The sequence below is a fragment of the Dipodomys merriami genome, unplaced genomic scaffold (assembly GCF_024711535.1).
Source record: "Dipodomys merriami isolate MVZ:Mamm:240054 unplaced genomic scaffold, mDipMer1.0.p SCAF_4, whole genome shotgun sequence".
NCBI classification, from domain to species: domain Eukaryota; kingdom Metazoa; phylum Chordata; class Mammalia; order Rodentia; family Heteromyidae; genus Dipodomys; species Dipodomys merriami.
This window is the reverse complement of record NW_027205603.1, coordinates 63,488,334-63,504,190: the sequence shown is the minus strand read 5'-3', so window position 1 is coordinate 63,504,190 and position 15,857 is coordinate 63,488,334. Positions and strand designations below refer to the sequence as shown.

The 15,857-nt window shown below is 43.8% G+C and overlaps 1 protein-coding gene across 4 annotated transcripts in view; it reads right to left on the bottom strand.

Annotated features, from left to right (window-relative positions):
• Kcns2 (potassium voltage-gated channel modifier subfamily S member 2) overlaps positions 1-14,649 on the bottom strand; it is a 47,947-nt gene extending 33,298 nt beyond the window's left edge. The window contains exons 1-3 of one of the 4 annotated variants that reach the window (XR_011365664.1): positions 14,410-14,649; positions 14,135-14,319; positions 2,890-3,272 (exon numbers count right to left, since the gene is read on the bottom strand). The gene's annotated coding sequence lies outside the window, so the exon portion shown is untranslated. Of the gene's footprint in view, positions 1-2,889; positions 3,273-14,134; positions 14,320-14,409 lie in introns of those variants that run through there. The other 3 variants (XR_011365666.1, XR_011365665.1, XM_069991128.1) reach the window with 3 other exon arrangements.
• Positions 14,650-15,857: the final 1,208 nt, after the last annotated feature.

Sequence of the window (15,857 nt, the reverse complement as noted above, 5' to 3'; positions counted from 1 at the left end):
AAATCTCTTTTCTTTACTCCTCCCTTGACTTCCACTCTATCTCTAGGCAGGGAAATTGGAAGAAATCACTCAGGGAAATACTCCCTCTCCCAACCTCTTTGTCCTTTATTATACCCAACTGTACACCAGGGGCACAGTCCCAGCGCTTCAAACTTCCCCCCAGCTCAGAGGTGCTCATTGCTACTGCCCCCAGCTTTTACCCTTCTGCAATGAAAGTGACATCCACCCACCCTTTTACCCATCCATCGCCCATCGATCCATCCACCCACCCACCCATCCCACACCCTGGATGCCTCTGTGGGCTCCTGTTTCCATGGTTACTTCCAGGGCCTGAGTCTGCTCTGGGTTTGCTGAAAGATTCTCCAGCTATGGGCTGTTCCCCATGACAGCCTTGCTGCTGGACCCAAATATGGCTTGTTTCTAGGGTCCTACTTGCTTAGAGCTCTCCCAAAGCTCTGATCTGACATTACCTGAGCACTGGTCCCTAAAGCCGATCTGCTTCTTTAATCGAAAATACAACTAAACACTCTCTAGTGTTTGAACAGTGAGCCCCACTGGAAGAGTGTCTGGGAGACTGCCATCTGAAGCAAGTGGGGTTACCAGAAGTAGAGAGGTACTGGGGAGGAAGAGTCCTTTTGTAATAGTTACAAAGCTAGCCTTTGTGGGGTGCTTATTATAATCCAGGCACAATTCTCAGCATACTCATGCAGGAACAAGATTACGCCACATCCCTAACCCCATGGCATGTGCACTGTGATTATCTGAGGTTGGAAAGCTTGATTTCTGTCTGTACCCTTGACAATGGTCAAGGTTACAGAGTTACCCAGTGCCAGAACTGGATTCAAAGCAAAACACGCTCACTCCAGAAGCTGTGTTCCAAAACACTGTGTTCACAGCCTCTCGACAGCCATTCCTCCCACCTAGGGATTCTGGAAGTTTCCCTGAGTCAGTTTTTGAAGACAGGAGGTTCCTGAACACTCCCCAGCACTCAGCTCGGCTCTGAGGGTGACAAGCACCCATATGTGAGACGCACTCTTTTGTACTCTAGGCCCACTTGGGAACAGCTGTCAGTTACCCAGGAGCCGGGGTGGACCCCAGCTCCTCCTGAGAGGAGGAGCTTCCTACCCCCTGTCTCCAGAGCTGGTTTGTCTGTGGACTCTAGAGCTTTCTCCCAGACAGAGCTAAACTACAGCTTGTCCTCAGAGGCCTTCAGGAGGGTGGGAAGAAGCAACCCCATCAGAGAAACCCAGCTGAGGGAAGACACAAGATGTTCCCCACAAGTGACAGAAAACCAATTCACACTCTTCCCTGCAGCCAAAAAAAATTAAGCTAATTTTTCATTTCTCTGCTTACGTGCAACTCAACTAAACATAGGCATCTAGGAATGCAAACAATGACTAGAATTTCTTAATTTAGGGCAGTTTTAATTAGATCTTGCTAAAATGACAGAGACTCGGATATTTTTATCACAGTAAGAAGCTATGTGATTTGGGGAAATAAAGGAAGGGAACACGATGTTAGAAGCAACTCCATCCTTAGCCGTCTCCTACCTTCAACTGACCACCCCTTCCAGGCCAGACTCCCCAAGAGAGCCTCTCTTGGGAGAAGCAACAGCCTTTTTTCGAGTTCTTATTTCCTTTGCTCTGGTTTATATGAAAAGAAACTAGTTCCCCTCATTGCATTTATTCCAACTAGCTGGGGCTGGAACAAAAATAACTTGGTGGAAAAGTTTAAATTACACAATTACTTTTGAGAACAATTTGGACTTAGTAGATGTTCATAGCATAAATGTTAAGAGACCAAAATCCAAGATGTCAGAGGGAGATCTTCTAGTCCTGACTACTCGCTCATAATCAGGTCTCATTTTCCCTTGAGCAGGTACCAGGTGACTTGCTCTGGGCAATGAGCTGTGACTGGAGGTGATATGTCATGTATGGGCCAGCACATTTGATGGCCTGAGTTCAAGTTCCCAGGCTCTGCGGTGGATACCTTCACCTCAGAGCCATCCTGGAACCAAAGCCACCTGGATCCCTGAGCTACCCCATGGAGCCCAGCAGCCCTGGCTTCCCCAGAATCTGAAGCAGATGGCAGTATATTGAAAGGCAAACCAGGGTTTGGTTTTATCACTGAGAGCTGAGGAGGACTGTCTCTCTGACCCCAATGTATACCATAAATAAGGCTTTCTACAGTAATCATTGTATAAGAATGCCACCTTATTCTAATTATTTTATATTAGATTATTTTGGAATTTCAAAGTCCAGTTTCATCTGAAATAGGGAGACGTTTGCTTTTGCTAGGGCTAAATAAAACTATTGGAGAACATATGTAACTTATTAAAACAAAACTTACATGTCAGCGGGAAATCTTTGAAAGTTACCAAAATGTCATGGTTGGGATAAAGGCATCCTCTAAAAAGAACAGTGGCTGGAATGGGAGACAGATTACACATTTTAGGGAACTATGGCTGCAGGCAGGATCTGGATGGAAGTATAGACTTTGAGAAGAGGATAGATGGTTTGGAAGATGTTGGTGAGAAGTTGGGGGAAAAGTTGTCTGGAACTGAGGATATAGCTCAGTGGTCGGGAGCTTGCCTAATATGTGTAAGGAAGGCCCTGGTTGGACCCCTCACATGGCACCATAAAACTAGTAAACAACCCACCTGCAGATCTCAGTTGTTCTGTGTGATTTGCTGCTGCATCAAGAAAATCCTCATTATGATGTAGTAGTTAAAGTGCTGTAATAAGTGTAATATGGATCAAATATCAACTTTACTAATTGTTTTCTTTTTTCTTTTATTTATTTTTATTGTAAAGGTGACATACAGAGGGACTGCAGTTATATAGATCAGGGAATGAGTACCTTTCTTTTTGAACAGTGTCACCTCTTCCCTCATTTTCTCCAAGGTTTTTCCCTCCCAACTGTCCTCTCTCACAAGCTGTATAGATCATTTTCAACATAGTGCCCAGTGAGTGTCACTGCGGCATTAGTTCATCCTTTGCTCCACCATTTCTGTGCTTCCCCTTACCTTCCCCCAAGCAGATAAACTTCCGCACAAGACAAAAGGTACAGAAATCAAAACCACAAAGGGGGGAAAACAAAAACAAAACAAATAACACAAAAGTAAAATGAAAATGAACTTGACTTCTTATTCTCATAGAATACAAAGTATTTGTTCTGAATTGGTGGGTTAGTCTAGAAGTAGTGCTCTGGGAGGGTGGTCTCCTTTCTTTCTCCATACACTTCCACTGTCTTGGAGCTCCTCCACATCAAGCCTGAGGAAGGGAAAGAAGGTGGAGGGATGGTTTCTTTTTGGGGCGGGGAGGGGAAAGGGCTTAAACTCAGGGCCGTTCCACCACTCCAGCCACACCTCCACACTGAAGGTGGGATGTTCCTGTTTAGAAATGGTGCACACCATTTCTACTGGCATTTTTATTGGTCAGTCACATGATCATTCCTAATTGGTCAGGAGGCTGGAAAATATAATCTAGCTATGCAGACAGGAAGAGGAGGAGGAGGAACCTGGTTTGGTGAAGAGCTAGCCAGTTTGCACCATAAACAGTTCACCATTCTTTCAAAATTTAGTTTACAGTGAAACCACAAGTAGAAAGGATCACAAACTGACATTGGTCTGTAGAGTTTGCAATTGGGGAATTGCTAAGTGGGACATTGCCTAAGGCATGGCTTTCTGGAGTTTTACATTTTTTACATTACCTTGAAGTAGTTGTACACAGGGATTTTGATTCAATACGTCAGTCTGAGTACAGTGCATCTTGATCAATGTCATGACTTCCATTGTTTCCCCCCATCTCTCTCAACCTCACCCCCTCCTTACCTGGTTCCATTTGGGTTAAGATAATATTTATAGACTTGAGCCGCACATATGTCTTCTTAGATTATTAAATTGCTGGGCTTATAACTCAAACAAATTCAGGTAAATCAGATAAAAATCAGATAAAAGCCTGAGAGAAATGGTAGAAACTAGTGTGACATCAGAATTACTGTTTTATAGAACAATATGTTTTCAGCACAGGACATTAAAATTACTATTTTAGAAAAGAATATGGTATTCAGATCCCAGTAACTTGCAGAGAATCAGACACATGCAGAGCCTTGTACCTCATTGGCAATTGGTTAGGTAGACGATGCCTATAAAAATTCTTTCTTGTAAAGTAGGTATCAAGTAATTAATTAATTAATCCAATTCCTATAGACAGCCCAACACTGCTTAAAGACATGGGAGATTTTTAGGGAGTAAGTCAATGATAAGCACATTTGGACTATTGCAAGTCTTTGTTCTGTTCTAGCTGGGACCAGCTACCCTGGAGCAGGGCTGCTACTGTGAGGCTTGCAATCAAGTTGGCTTTGAAACTGTTTATACAAGCTGATTGCTACAAGAAATGCAAGAAATTTGCAGGAAGTTCCATGCAAGGAACCAGGGAAAAGGGCTTTGAGTCTTGTTAGTGGTTCCATTGGAAGATTTCAGAGATGACTGAGAAAAGCCATGAGGTAGTAAGCATTGCAGATTATTTGCAATCTAAAGCAATGTCTGATTTGGTGGCTGCCTACCTTACTGCCCTAGAGGGAGTAGAGGGCCGAGTGGAGGGGAGATCATATTTCTATAGTGAATCTATAACTAGGAATGCATGACTGCGTTGCACTAGGAGCTGCTATAGCAAGGCATCCCCAAGGGAGCAATAGAAGCTAGCTTGGATAATGAGAAGCATTTGGACCAATCTTTGTGGGAGAAGGATCAGCAACTTTTGGCAAAGAATGGCTGGGCAATTTGAGATCTGAGTTTAAACTGAAAAGGACTCCTAAGATTCCTCCACTGGTGTGACTAACCAAGGCTGAGGAATAGAAGGTAGACCTGTTGCAACAATGAGAAGTACAAGTTGTCATGTCCAAAACGAGCTTTACAACGTTGGTGGGGGGGGGGGGGAGGGAGGGGAGTGGGGGAGGGGAGTGGGGGAGGATTGGGTGGGTGGGGGAGGCTGGGAAGGGATGTGAAGGGTAAACAAAGGAGGAGGCTGCAATGCTTGATAAGAAATGTACGCATTATCCTGCCCATGTAATTGTAACCCCTCTGTACAGTATGTTCACAAAAAAATAAATAAATAAAATGAAAAAAAAAGAAAATAAGTGATTTGGCACCTTTATTGAGCAAAGTTGAATAATGGAGTTCAAATTAAGGAAGATCAGGTGGTCTTGGGGGCCAGTGTACCTCAAAATGAGAAGCAAAATGAATGAGAGAGTAGTGTCTCTTGTCCCATTGACCAATCTAAGTCCAGGACTTAGATTGCTGTTTATTTCAAACATCCCAAGTGGTAATTGTTTTGTTGTTGTTGTTGTTGTTTTCTGTATGTTTGCAGCAGTTACACATTACCAGAGCTAAACTGTCCTTCCATGTTTTATTTTCAGTGCCTCATTTGCAATTACTATTCTTCTCCTTTGAGTAAGTAGTAGTCTTTAATAAAATAAGTGTTGATGGGTTACAAGCACGGTGAAACCATGACAGTAGAACTGAGGGGCCCACTAAGTAACTAACGGGCAGGCAACACATACAGTGTGGATACACTGGACAAAGAGTGATTCCAAGTAGGATGAATCAGGACAAACTTAGATCTGATCAAGCACCTCAGAATGGTGCTCAGTTTTAAAACTCTTGAGTGGTTAATTTCTGGAACGTTCTACATAATATTTTCCCACTGCAATTGGCTGTGGGCAACTGAAACCACAGTAGGTGAATCTGAAGAAAAATGGGAGCTACTGTCAGCCTTATCTAAGCCTGGAAGCAATAGGTAAAACTTTCTTAGGGGAGAGGGGAATGTATTATCTTATTATAATGCAATTCATTGTAATAAAATGTTGTAAAAAGTACACTGCTGGCACTTTGTATTTCCAGCCATAGGACCTCAATAGGTAATGAATTATATATTGATCTTAGGGGAAATTATTAAGCAAAGAAGCATTTGGAACCCATTCTTCACCTTTCTCCTTTCTCATAGTACCTGTGCTATCTGTGAATGGTTTTGTTTCAGTAGATGTGTGTGTGTGTGTGTGTGTGTGTGTGTGTGTGTGTGTGTGTGTGTGTGGATGCATGTGTATCTTTGAGCTGTACAGAGTTTGAGTCAGAGAAGGCTTTCTGAGATCTATTTAATTGTCTGGTTTTTAATGCAACAACCACCAAGATATTCCATTATCTCCAGATTGGTGGTTTTTAATTTCCCCCTTTCTAACAACCCAAATCAGAAATAATGTGGAAACATTTAAGAAACACAAGTGCAGAAGAAAAAAAGTGCAACTGATTCAATGGCCTTGTAAATAAAATCTGATCATTGGACCTTGACTTGGGTCAGTTCTTCTTTCCTCTTGGATATCTGTCAGTCTCTGGCCAAGAAGGAGACCACTGGAGGTATTGAGGGAGGTTACAGGCTTTCTCACTAACATCCAGCCTAGCCTAGAAGATGTTTGGCAGGGAAGGTGTAGGAAATTGCCCTGACTCGAAGACAGCTGAGAATGAGTCAGAAGGAACTTAAGGGCAGTACAAGGCCCAGAGTCATGTTGATCACATTTTTCAAGCCCTAAAGTTGAAACATATGGTTTGGCACATGGATTAGAACAGGACAGAAAAATCTGGGATTAGAAACTGTGCATTGCAGATGTTGTAGTTGGGCCCATAATGAGATGTGGACATTAGCTGTTGGTTGAATGGATGGCACATTTGGACAGCCCTGAGCACCTGTTTACATGAAGTTCAGACACGAGGCTTTTGATGGTTCAACAGCATGGAGAGAGTTGGTAGTAAAATTGCCTGGGGCGGAGAGAGGGAAAGGATGAGGATGGAGGGAATGGTAGTTAGTCCCTCACGAGCTTCTTAATGCAGTCTGTGAACTTACAAGGAAAACCAATGGGGTTATTCTCATGAGCAAGACGAGGACACTCTGAGTACATGTTGGGTGGCTTTGGGGCTCACAGACACAACATAAGACACTCAAACTCATTCTTCTCTCTTTGCATGGAACCCAACACTGCTCTTCCATTTTAAGGATGTCTCTTCCCCAACCCCTACCAAAGAATACCTCACTATCACCCAAAATAACTAGCACTTTTCAAAGGGCATCAACAGCAGAATTCCCAGAAAGATTTGGCAGAGTGGCCAGATCGTGAAAGCAACTCAGGAATGAGAAGACTCAAGTGAGAGGAAAGACGGATAGAATTCCAGGTCATTGATGTCTCTGAGGCTTTGACATGGAAGCTGATTTAAAAAGATGGTAAAGTCCACATAGAAGAAGATTTTTTTTTTCCAAACTCAAAATTGGGTCATATGGTGGGCGATGTAGTTGGATAATAAGGGAGTACCTAAATTTAGGGCTGGCCCAGAAAAATTGCTACAGCAGAGTCAGATTAACTTGATTGAAGGTTTTATTTGATTAGATATCTGATTATGCATGCTTATTTACCCAGCCTATTGTCTAAGCAAACCAGAAACCCACCTTCAACTTCATAAAATCAACAGGAGCTTTGCCAACTAGCCTCCGGCTTTGGATTTTTTTTTAATGATCTAACATTTAGAGGTGGTTGTGTCAGTGAGACCTATTTAGAATATAAATAACTGCTTAAACTGCCTTAAAGGGTTTAAGAATATATTTTAATCATCAAGTCTTCTCCTAGGCCCAGCCTAGTATTCATGAATAAATTGTTGTGCCTTTGATTCAAAAGGAATTGGATAGACTTCCTGAATTAATGAACCTTTTTCTTCTTCTGGTCCTTTTCATGGCTGTGGCAATGTGCATTTCTGAGAGCTTTGTGAAATGTAGATGCAGTATAATTTTCCTCAAATTGATCTGTTCTACATCACTGAATTTTAGCTATTTACATTTTTCTGTCAGAATCAAATTTAGCTTATTATTATTGTGGTGGAAAATAATTATAATCCTTTAATTTTCATGGTACTTGACAATTTAAAAAATTCATAACTGTTAGTTAATTCCACCCTCACTACAGCACTGAGGATTATGATCTGGGCTTCCAGTTCCTAAGAACCCTCTTTTCCAGATGTTCAACTGAGATTCACAAAGGTTCTAAGACTTGCCTTGGCCATGCAGAAGCTGTGGAGGTAGGAATGGAAGCCAACAAAGCCCAGACTGCCCATCCTAAGCCCTAGCCTTGGCAAGCTCTCAAAGTCTCAAGATTTTTATTATTTTCACCCTCCAGCTGACTGTGAGAATGATAGATATGGGCACAGCACCTGATGAAGGTGGCTACTTAGCAGTTCCCTTCCTTCCCATTTCCAAGTGGTTGCAAAGTGCTTTTGGGGGGTCCTGAAGCCCACTGGGACTAAGATGTAACAGCATAAACTCTCCTCTCAATCAGCCTAAAGTCAGAGACCACCATTCATGCTGCACAGACACACATATAGACATGCACACAGATGTATGGGTATGCAAATGCAGGTGTACATGCAAATACACATATACATGCCACATGTATTAGCAGGTAAGCTAATACTCTCTGGATCCAGATCTCTGATAGGTTGAGAGGAAGCTATCTCTTTCCCATCTGCTACTATTTTAGTCACTACAATCCATAAATACTCCCCCTTGCTAAAGTTTGTGGCAATCTCCACTTTAGGCTTTCATTTGCAGTCAGCCCTTACCCCGGTCTGCTGCCTTTTGGCTTCCTCCAGTTCCCAAGCCCCTGAGTGCTGTGTCCTCACTCCCTTCTGGTCCAGTGGCCCATTTTCCCATAGATGAGTGATGTAACATAGCCTGAGAGAGTCTCTGCTAGAGCCTCACACACCCTGGCAAGCTCCTCTGCAGGGGGTCGGGGGGGGGCATTGGATGTCACTGCTGTGGTCTTCTCTTCCAAATCAGACTCCAGGACTGAAATGAAACTCTGCTGTCACCCTGGTCAACTTTGTTCTTTCATAGAGGAGGAATTCCAAGCTTAATTCTGGACTTGAGCTACTTAGGCAAGATGTTTTGGTTCATTTGTGAGAGCATAACTAGATGGACAATTTACCCACTTGCAGGCTCCTCTGGAAAGAATCAGAGGTACCCAGTGGATTTCAGTAAGGAATGACATCATCATATTGCAAATAACAATGACTTCGCTTCAGCCTCTGTAACAAACAACCCGGAGGCAGATGTCCGGCTGAGCCAAGGACCTCAAGGCTAGCTCACCAGTAGCAGTCTTTTCCTCAAGCTCCTAGCTCATGTTCTCAAGAGGGGGAATGTAACCTCCAGGAAGAAGGAAAGAGGGAAGAATAATGCAAGCAAACTTTTCACATTTCCCACATGACTTCTGACTGCAAGGGATGTTGGGAAAAAAGAACATTTTAGCTTCTCTAGACTCTAGACACAGATAAAAGGAAAAGGGTCTAAACTTGGATGTTGGTGAATCAATGTACAAGACAATTCTCAGTCAGGCATGTGAGAGCTAGAGCCGGACTTTGAGTTAGAAGGAAAAAAAACAAACGTTTCTTTCATCTGGATGGAATGAAGAAAATCTGTGCCTTTTATACAGGTAATGAGCATCTAAGTCTCTACCATGGGCCAGGTAGCATGCTAGATATTAAAATGTATGAACAGATGAGTAGCCAAATATTCATCAGACACCTCCTGTAGGTTTACTCTGTGTCACACTGCAGATTCCAAGGATGAGCATATATCCTCAGTTGCACACCATCCATGTTGGAAACAAGAGCAGCAGGCCATGGAAACATAGAGGGTTCCAAATTTAGATAGAAATGAAGGTTTCCGGTGGGGGAAGGATTGGGGTAGGATGGGAAGGGGAAACAAAGGAGGAGGCTACAATGCTTGATAAGAAATGTACTCATTATCTTGCCCATGTAATTGTAACCCCTCTGTACAGTATTTTCACAATTAAAAAAAAAGAAATGAAGGTTTCCTTGTGGAGGTGACACTGAATGAAGTCACTCTCTTATCACCACCTTTGTGGCGAGCATCTGTCTGCATGTTTTAACAGGTTCTGGGGTGTCTAGCTTCTAGGCCACAGCTCAGGGCACCTTTCAAATAAAGTTGAATTCCACATACAATGGAAATATCTCTGCTATGCTGCTTGCAACTAAGAGAAGAAAGAAAATATAGACATAATAGTAATAGTCATAGTAATAATCTATCAGCACTGGTGGCTCACACTGTAATCCTAGCTACTCGGGAGGCTGAGATCTGAGGATTGAAGTTCGAAGACAGCCAGGGAAGCAAAGTCCATAAGACTTTTACCTCCAATTAACCAGATGTGGAGCTGTGATTCAAAGTGATAGAGTGCTAGCCTTGAGCAAAAAAAAAAAAAAAAAGCTCAGTTCAAGCCCCACAACCAACAAAAATTAATTAATGAATTACAAAATAAGCATAACATAACATCACAACTGCCATTTATCAAGGTCATACAATAGCCTGTCAAGTTCTAGAGATTTTATGTATTCTATAATCCTCAGACAATCTTGAGTTATGCCTTCTCCCCATCCAAAAATATTACTATTTCAGGGTGCCATCCACAATGGATTCTCAGAAAGTTTAAGCTGAGAGGGAAGGGATAAGATAAGGTTATGAGGATCAGCAGATTTTCCAGGAACAAATGGTCCAGTATGAGAAAACTGGGCCAAGCAAAGAAACTTTGGGTTATAGCTATCTATGATCCGGTTACATTACAGAAACAATAAAATTCTACTTAGCAACAAAGGTCATGTGTTAAGCTCCAAAACTAGAAATTTTGTCAGGTGGTCAGAAATACAGTTAAATACATCTAACTATCCTGAACTCAGAACTGGTCCTTGACTAAGTCTCTGGTTTTATTGATTGGTTCTTTTCAGCCTAGATGTGTGTGTGTGTGTGTGTGTGTGTGTGTGTGTGTGTGTGTGTGTGTGTGTGTGTGTGTGTGTTCTGTTTTTTACCCATCATCTAAGCAGAGTAGAAACCTCTCATCAACTTTCAAAGAGCCTGCAGGAGCAGTTGCTGCAGTATCTTTGCTGTGCAATGGAGAATGGCCAACCCTTTGGGAGAAAAACCCTACTTCTTACTGTAAGAGGACAGAGCTTGAGGCAACTGTAATTACTATAAACAGAGGGAATGGATGTGAAAAGTACAATGAGAACGCTGAATTCAACATGTAAACTCTGTCCGAGTCTCTGTCTGATCCCTCAAGGACACACATACGGGGATCTGAGCTACCACCCAGTGACAGATGTGCACACAGTTCAACCATGATCACTACTAGCTAAACAAACTCTGCATCTATCCACACAGCTATTCAGACAGGAGCTGTTGTTCCTTCATTTCAGAGGTGGTTGTTGAAAGGGCTATGGGAAACTAGATGGGAGGGAGGGACTGGGAGAGAGTGAGGGAACAGAAGACACTGTACGAAAGGAAATGTACTCATTACTTGACTTGTGTAATTGTAGTCCTCTGTACTTCATCTTTACAATAATAAAATAAAATAATTAAAAAATGGAAAAAAGGAAAGGGCTATAGGCGCCCTGCCATGTTCCCCCGGCACTTACTATTGTTCATCTGTATTTGTCACAGTACCTACCAGTGGTTCTGCCTAAGGGCTTTTTCTACCTGCAGGAGCCCTGTTCTACCTGTGCATGGAGCAGGCCACCATGGTGACCCACAATACCTTATCCAGCAGCAGCTCTCAACCAGTGATGGAGGGGAATTCAGGGCTCAGTGCCCAACTAGAGGTTCAGGTTCAATGGCTTGCTCTTGAGGTCACCTCCCAATGAAACTACTTGTCCTGCCATCCGTACCCTAAGGAGTTGATGGGGGCCCTCTAGGCTCAAAAAAGTAAAGCAAGGCAGGGTTGCCAAGTCAAATGTGGGCAGCCAGGGCTAGACCCGGGGACTGATGTATTTCAAGACTGACTCCTTACCTCCTACTCTGAGCCACATTGGGCCTCTGGAGTCAAAAGCAAGGCCTATCTTTAGGTGAGGATCTGTATGGTTGTATGGTGAGGGGGAGCTGGCTGCTCTTCAAGCTACTGCTTGCAAGTGTCTGCAGCTGAGAGACAGGCCTGATGACTCAGTGGCGGATTCTCCTTCATAATAAGCTCAAGGCCCAAGGAAGTCATCAACGGAAAGGTCAGAGCCTCCTTAATACAGTTCACCCAGTGTGAATCTCCTACCTCAGGCTTTCAAAGGGGCCTGAGCAGATGCTGGTGTCCAAGGGTACCATGGCTCATCCATGGAAAAAACAGCTCATCAGTGTAGGTTGACAGATAATTCTGTGCATGATCCTTCCAAGGGAAGACTGAAGTTCTACCTGGTGAACTTTCCTCTAGGCAGAGGAGACAACCCCACCCACAGCATGTCTTCCTTAATCAGCTGGCCCCACACAGATGTGGCCCTCAGGACTTAGGATAAACACTCGCATGGACACAGATGACACATGCTAAATTCATCGGAGGCCACCGCCACCAGCCTTTCAGGAAAGCAGAGCCCACTTGATCCAGCAGCTCCGACTTAGCTTTGCTCTGCCCACCAGAGACCTTTCTACAGGGCCTGGACCTTCCCTTCCTCTCAGAAATTTAGCTCTACCATGCAATTGAGCCAGTCTCAGACGCCAGAGAGTTCTGATCCTTTGACTTTCTGCAGGAGAAGAGAATGGCAGGGTACCAGCTCTGGTTCAAGATGTGCAGTGCCTGGAGAGTTTCTCCTTCTCTCACTCTTAGTTTGGATACCTTCCAGCTATGGTTGAATGATTCAGTGGGAGGAGTCCAGGCCTTGGAGTTGGGTGGGCCTGGTTTCAGATCCCAGCTCTGCTTCTCATCAAGATCCCATAAGAAGCCAGAAGTGTTAGTGCTAGTGGCTCACACCTGAAGTCCTAGCTATTCAGGAGGCTGAGACTGGAGACTCAGTATATGAATCCAAACTGGGCAGACATATCTATGAGGCTCTTCAACTGACCAGCAAAAAGCTGGAAAGGAGGTATGGCTCAGGTGGTAGAATGTGAATGAAAAAAGCCAAGCAAGAGCATAAGGATTTGAGTTCAAACCCCAGTACAGAAAAAGAAAGAAAGGGAGGGAGGGAGGGAGGGAGGGAGGGAGGGAGAGAGGAGAGAGAGAGAGAGAGAGAGAGAGAGAGAGAGAGAGAGAGAGAGAGAGAGAGAGAGAGAGAGAGAGAGAGAGAGAACATCCCTTAGGAAAAAGAAATCAATGATAATAAATAGTGATTACTCCAAGGTGTGGTAAATGTGATGGTTAATTTTGATTGACAGCTCAAATGAGTTGAGAGATGGGTAGGTTGTTAGCAAATCACACTTGTAGATGTGTCTGTGAGGGTGTTTTCAGAGATTATTGGCATGTGGGACAGCAACTGGGGAGGGAAGACCTCTTCTGAATGTGGGCAGGACCATCCAATAGGCCTGGATAGAACAAAAGCAGAAGGAAGAAGCCACCAGTACAAGCTCACTTCTCTTTTCCTCAGCTGCCATGAGCCTCCTGGGTTCATGCTCTATGCATCAAGAAGTTCTGCTTCACCCTAGGCCCAAAGCAATGGAGCCAGATGATCTTGAAAGCTCTGAAACTGTGACTCCAAGGAAATATTTTCTCTTTAGAAGTGTTTATATCAGATATTTTGCCACAGTGGGTAAAAAAAGGTAAGGATTAGATGATTCTACATTTATGCAACTCCTCTATACTTTCTGATGCTAAATAGATGATAAAGCCATTGGTAATACTGAAATGATACCCGAGGAGAGTCTAGAATAAATGGATAGTGTGAGCCTGTGTATTTAAAAGTGGTGGTGTACTGATAGGATGCTTATCAAATGCTAATCATAGTTTTCTCTGGATAATGGGACTTCGGGACAATTTTCACTTTCTTCTTTAGTTGTTCTTTGTATTCTTTGAATTTCTTTTCACAATGTGCTTAAGAACCATTGCCCACCTGCAATCTTCAAAGGCTAAATTCTTAATGTGCTTAACTCTGGAGGCCTTGGATGAGGAGTTCGGGGAAGCCAAATTGCTCATCATAATAGAAGAAGAGTTTGGCTTCCCAGAGCAACCTGAGGGAGGCTGAGACTGGAAAGAGGTGGGTAATGAAAAAGCAAGTAACAAGATCCCATGTGCTCACGACTAACCTTAAATTTTACATGGCGTATACTATACTACTCACCCAGATGCTTGCTTCCAAACTTCTCAGGAGGGTCCTGAAATTTTGGGATCCCCAGTTTAAGGAGAGAATGTTTGAAGCACATGAAGGTATATAAGCCGGAAGTGAAGAATCCATCCTAATCTTGCAGGAATCATTAGAAATTTGGGGACGTCTTTTGTCTTCCGAATGGCACAGAATTGTTGGAGCTTAAAACAAATGCTCCCCATTATCTGTTGCTGCACAGCAAACCCTCCCCAAGGCAATCACATAAGACAATAATAGCCATTTGTTATTACCTTTTCAGGTTTGGGGGTTGGTGGGGCTCAGCTGGGTGGCTCTTCCCTGTGGTCCTGTGGTGCAGTTAGGTGGCCGCTGCAGCTGGAGCCATGGCAAAATCTTCCCCATTCACATGTCTGGATCTGAGCTAAGGGCACTCAGACACCACAGGATGGAACAGCTGCAGCACCTCTGGAAACCTCTATCTCTTCGTTGGCTGTCCTTGTGCTGTTTCCAGCAGGGCATCTTTAGGGGCTGGACTTATGTTCATGGCTCCAAAGGCATGTATGTGTTGAAAGAGAGAGAGAGAGAGAGAGAGAGAGAGAGAGAGAGAGAGAGAGAGAGAGAGAGAGAGAGAGAGAGAGAGAGAGAGCGCCAGGTGGAAGCTGGAAGCTGGACTGCTTTCCCACCAGCTTTTTAGAAGTCATGCAGAGTGACTTCCATGGCATTCTATTAGTCAAACTAGTCCAAAGGCCCACCCAAGTTCAAGGGGAGATGACCCAGCCTCCATCTCCTAATGGAATAGTCACAAAGCTCTGGAATGAGTGTGTGGGATTGAAAACATTGCTGTGGCCATTTTTGGAAAGAACAATCTGCCATCAGACATTTCACAGATGTTGAAGGCAGGGCCTGTCCTCAGCTGATATCTGAGCTACACTCAGGCAAAACAACAAAATGGTTTTTTTTCTTTCTTTTTTAACAACAAGATATTCATGGACATAGTCTTTGAATCAAACCTAAGATCATTTAGAGGAACACTGCTGATAAGCCGGGACTTTATTATAGTAGATTTACTAGAGTTGGCTGTGAAAACCATCATGAACATGAAGACACCAGAAAGAAAACGAATGTTTCTTTCTTGTTTGAAACTCTTCCTGGATGGCTCCGGCAGTGCTGGAAATTGAACTGGAAAAGCCTGGAAGGGGGCCTGGGGTCACAGGGTCAGCCTTAGCTGTTGGCAGGCACTGCACTCGGTAGAGACTGTTGAGATGAGACATCAGGCAGAGCTTAGGCTGGGAGGCAGGAGGAGCCTCAGTGGCTGTTTCTACATGTCACCTATGTCCACGGTCATCTTCCCTCAAGGGTCATCCAGTTAGGCCATGAAACTGGGACCCTTCTGCTTTACGTAAGCCAAGGGTTTTACAGACCTTGGCCTTGTTTCATCTTGGAATCTTTGGATTTCGACCTTAGGGACCAGCTTCTGCAAATGAGGGCTCTTCACTGCAAGGTACTGGCTCCCTCTGCCATTGCTCTGTCTTTTGCTGACTGCATTGAACCCTTTTAGTCAGACCCAGAGTCTCCGATTCTGGATGTAGAGCGAACCTCTGGTTTATTCAGGTAGGAAAGCAAGAAAGCTGCCCTCTCTCACCATCCCAGGTCTTCTAGGCTGGGGTGGGATACAGGGGCCTCCATGTGGAAGGGAAGCAGTGGCAACTGAGAGACAATCATGGTGCACACTGCAAAATGC